Raw genomic sequence first — 4,665 nt, 5'->3', positions numbered from 1 at the left:
AATATATAACATTTCGTTTTTTACCCGTATAATAATATAACAATCGTGTACTAATGCCATAATATATATTATCAAACATTCATATATATATATACATAGTACAAAGAAAAAAATTTAAATGAAAGAAAATATTTAATACAGTCACAGACCAAGCTCTAGAAATTAAACAACAACAGCGAATAAATTATTTTATAACAATTTTTTTAGTAGAAATTATAGTTCCAAATATGTTTATAAATTATTTTTTTATTTCGGATGCTAAGATTTTAGAATTGGAGAAATTATGACCCAGCTCTATTATTATTTAATTAAAAAGTTTAAATTTTATATCATGATATTTTATTAAGCTTTTAATTTTAATTTTATTACAGCTGCAAAAATTAATTTTCAATCTGGATTTATGTGTAAATATTACAGATTTATCATTTAAATATAAATAAAATAAATAAATAAACCAAAAATAAATACCCGTCGGTCGGGTCAAGGTCTAGTTTACTTTTATTCAAGATGAATTTAACAAATCAAACGGTAAACAAATGGGTGAAACACAACCTTTCTTCACTCCCAGGGCATCTTCCAATTTTTTTTTTTTGAAACGAAACATCTTCCAATTGGAGAGAAACTTGTCTTCTAATTCAGACACTTCCTCGTAGTGTTATTTTTATCTATTGGTTTTGTTGTTTGCTAATTAGTTTGAAAAATATATATTGTTATTCATCATCCTCTTCAATGCATATTTACAAAACACAACATAAAACTTTACATTATTACAAACTTATAACCGAATATTTACATTGTAAAGAGAGCATTGTCGATGATGATGAATATTGATTTCAAACCAACATCAAGTCTCACTACAAGAAAATGCATATATTACGACGACCGTTTTGTAGTTATTTTTTCCGTAAAAGGAAACATAATTTTTCGTTAAACGTCCATCGTAACATATTTTTCCTCGCTAAATCGTCATTATTATAAGTTACGAAGACAAAATTCATCGTAAAGTAAAATTTAATATTTAGTCGTAAAAGACATTTAATATCATTTCATCGTAAAAGACACGTAAGGTAGTTTCCTTGTAAAGATGTCGCTGTATGTCGTCGTGAAAGCGACGTAAAACTTAACAAGGAATTAACATCTTCTGCCACGTAAAAGACTCCTTCAATTTACATCGATAGAACGACTTTTTCCTCGTTAAATGGACATAATGTAGCTACGGATTTATTATGATTCTTGTATTTTCTATATTAAGAAATACAATAAAATAAATATAAAAATTATTTTAAAATTATTAAAAAATTTAAATACTAGAACAATACGAAAAAGTTATTTTATAAATATTTAAGTTTCAAATTTATAATACAAGAAAGTGAAAAAAACTAGCTAGGGGTTGTTGTACTGGAAGTAGTCTTGACTCCTTCTCTCCATCTCTTCCTCTTTCTCTTCTGGGCGTTGTGGCGGTGGAATGCTAAATTTTGCCTGTCTTGCCTCCAACATCATCTCTAATTGCGGATTTCCAGCCGTTACAATGTCCAAAACCCTGGAGTGAACCCATATGAGCTTACGTCACGCTCAAATCAGAATGTGTCGCGTTTAACTCAGAACGCGTCGCGTTCAACTCAGAACGCGTCGCGTTCAAACTCAGAACGCGTCACGTTCAACTCAGAACGGGCCGCGTTTAACTAAGAATGCATCGCTTTCAACTCAGAACACAACTGAACAGTCTCATCATCCCGTCTCTGACCATAGGACGATGTCGCTCTTGGGACATCGTTAACAGAACCAATCCCCAATGTACGTCCCTTTTTTTATGGACCGCCTGTAAAAAAATTAGTGTTAGTGACAAAATGTTAGATTAAATGAATAATAATAATAAAATAAAATTATACCTCCTTGTAAATCGTATCCACTTCAGGTGTGGATAATGTGACGGGTATTCCATCGGGGGACTGTTGGGTCAGCTGGATTTGGCACTCTATAATGCGAGAAATCACGTCGTTGTAGAGTTGCTCGGACCTAGGATCTACAAATTTTCCAACCTTGTTCTTGTGGGTCCTCTAGTAAAGATCCTTAAGAAAAGGTAGAACTCCCATCTCTTTGATATGTTGATATTTAAGAAAGTTAGAATATATTTTAAAATAATAAATTAAAAAATTAATACTCATTTTAATCTCTAGACGCATGGGTTTTTGACCTGTAGAGTGAAGCATCAGCAAGTTACCATGCTCATCTTTCGTCAGACGGGAAGCAGAGCAACTGTTGAACACTCTAATAAACGATGGCAAGCTCCAATAACGGATGAGGCCATCCCACATTTCCTTTGTGATCTCAGCGGGTTTCCCTTTTTCATAATTGATTTGCACTTCAATTTTTTTCTCCAGTTAACCCTTTGTGTCTAAACAGTGTCTTATTTCTTCGGTACGACGGTAACAATCGAACCAACTTGTCTTCCTACCATTCTTCAATTGAAACACATATGTCATTCCATTACAATATGGACAAGATAATCTCTCATGTGTTAGTCCATCCAGACAACATCCCATAAGCAGGAAAATCACTTATAGTCCACAAAACCATAGCTCGCATCGCAAAATTTGTTTCGGATGAACAATCATACGTCCTCATCCCTGTTGACCACAAATATTTCAATTCTTTTATCAGTGGTTGTAGAAAATCATCTATAGACTTTTTTGGATGCTTCGGACCAAGTATTAATATGGTCAAGACTTTTTTGGATGTTTCAATTGAACAATCATCCGTTGCATGCACATCTCCGGTGGTAGGTTGGATGGCGTAAGAAAGACTGGCCACAATAAATATCTTACCGCGCATGAGCGGTGTAGAATCTGCTTGATGCATAAATGTCTCCAGCCTTTCGAGATATTTTTTCGTCACTCTCCCGTGAGTATCTCTGTGCGTATACATCCATCTCTGCAACTCGAAGATATTCATATAACCAGCCATTTTTTTCCTTTCACATTTTCTTTTTTCTTTTCTTTTTGGTGTGTTTCAAATGAAACACAAACGACATATTTATAGGAAATTTTTAAAATCGGAGGGTGAATTTTACTAGGAATTTACGAGGAAAATAGTTGGTTAGTCGAAACCAAAAACATGTTTACAACTAAAAAGTAGATGAATTTGATATTTCGTCGCTAAAACAACGTATAAAGTTTCATTCGTAAAGTACACACTGAATTACTTCGGCTTTACGATGAAACTAATTTTCATCGTAAGCTACACGTTATATTACTTGTTTTTTACGACGAAAAGTTATGGTGTTACTTTACGATGAAATTACGTTGACTTTCACTTTTCTCGTAAAATACTCGTATAGTGACCGTAAATTTATGTCTTTTTCCCTCGTTAATTTTCGTCATTATATCTTTGTTTTTTTGTAGTGTCTTTTATCTCCTTCTTATTAATACATGAGAAAAAAAAACCTTCAAGTTGTACTATATTTATGGTATGCTATTGGCTGATGTGTCACAATCACACAGCTCTTCAGAATACATTTTATTACACCCTTAGTTATCTAGAGTAATTACTCAAAATGCCATCGGTTACATTCATGTATATTATAATGTTGGCTAACTTAAATCGGTTGTTGTGCTTTATTACAGGTGGTCTCTGCCACATTTGATTACTAAATTCGATCTTCCCATGTAAACCTGCAAAATAAACTGTTTTTCATTTGGATTTGGTAATTATATATATTAGTGATCACTATAAATTGTATTTTTATGAAATAGACTGTGGGTGTAATAAAATGTATTTTATCTTGAAAGTAATCACTATAAATGGTATTTTTATCTATGAAATTCGTGTATACAGTCAAATATTATTATCCATTTTTAAATATATTTTTTGAATTAGTCATTGTTGGCATCCGATCTTATATGTTAGAGATATACGTACAACATATATTATTTACTGTGGTACTATATATGAGTTTAAATATATTATTAAATTATATATTAGTTTTGAAATACTCCCGTGATCTTGAGTTAGGTTTTGTTAAGTATGAAAATATGAATTTTATTTTATATTTACAATGTTATCTTTAAAAATGTTTCTCTATGAATCTATCTCTCCATATTAAAAAAAAGTGGTTGGTCTGACCAGCATATAATCAATCCCAATATATTTTAAGAAAGCAAATATGATATATTAATAGTCACATACTTTGTGTGCAAGTCAATCACGTATACTTAGCAATCATAATTATAGTTCTGGTAAGTTTGCTGAAACAGATCACTTAAAATTAAAGTTCTATACACAAATAAGGCTAATATTAATGCATATTTTTATGTCAATATTTTTGTTTAGCTTAATTGACAATCTATGTTTAAGAATATGTAAGAGTGAATTTTTCATAATTATTGATCGTATAAATTGTCTTTATGTTTTTTGGTGGCTGTAAAATCGCGTTGACATTGTTTTAAATATTAATATATACTTCGTAAGGAAGACAATCCCTTTAATATGGCTATTACATATATTGTTTCCTGAATTTTGGCCAAACCTCTAAATTTGTGTATATGTGATGGACTTAAATATGGCAATCATTAACGTAAGATTTTTTATATTGCAATAGTAATACAAAGAGCAGCTAACAAGGTAAATCAATGTCTTAATTATGAGGAATATTCGGTAAATATTGTA

At 31.2% G+C, this 4,665-nt stretch overlaps 1 long non-coding RNA gene across 1 annotated transcript; it reads right to left on the bottom strand.

Moving 5' to 3' along the window:
• Nucleotides 1-917: 917 nt before the first annotated feature.
• Nucleotides 918-3,138, bottom strand: LOC130505087 (uncharacterized). Its single transcript, XR_008941549.1, has 3 exons — nt 2,195-3,138; nt 1,890-2,095; nt 918-1,819 (listed from the first exon to the last, which is right to left on the bottom strand). It is a non-coding gene; the product is annotated as an uncharacterized LOC130505087 (long non-coding RNA).
• Between the last annotated feature and the right edge of the window lie 1,527 nt (nt 3,139-4,665).

This window comes from Raphanus sativus, unplaced genomic scaffold (assembly GCF_000801105.2).
Source record: "Raphanus sativus cultivar WK10039 unplaced genomic scaffold, ASM80110v3 Scaffold2014, whole genome shotgun sequence".
Classification (NCBI taxonomy): Eukaryota; Viridiplantae; Streptophyta; class Magnoliopsida; order Brassicales; family Brassicaceae; genus Raphanus; species Raphanus sativus.
The sequence above is the reverse complement of the archived record's forward strand: the minus strand, read 5'-3'. Positions and strand labels throughout refer to the sequence as shown.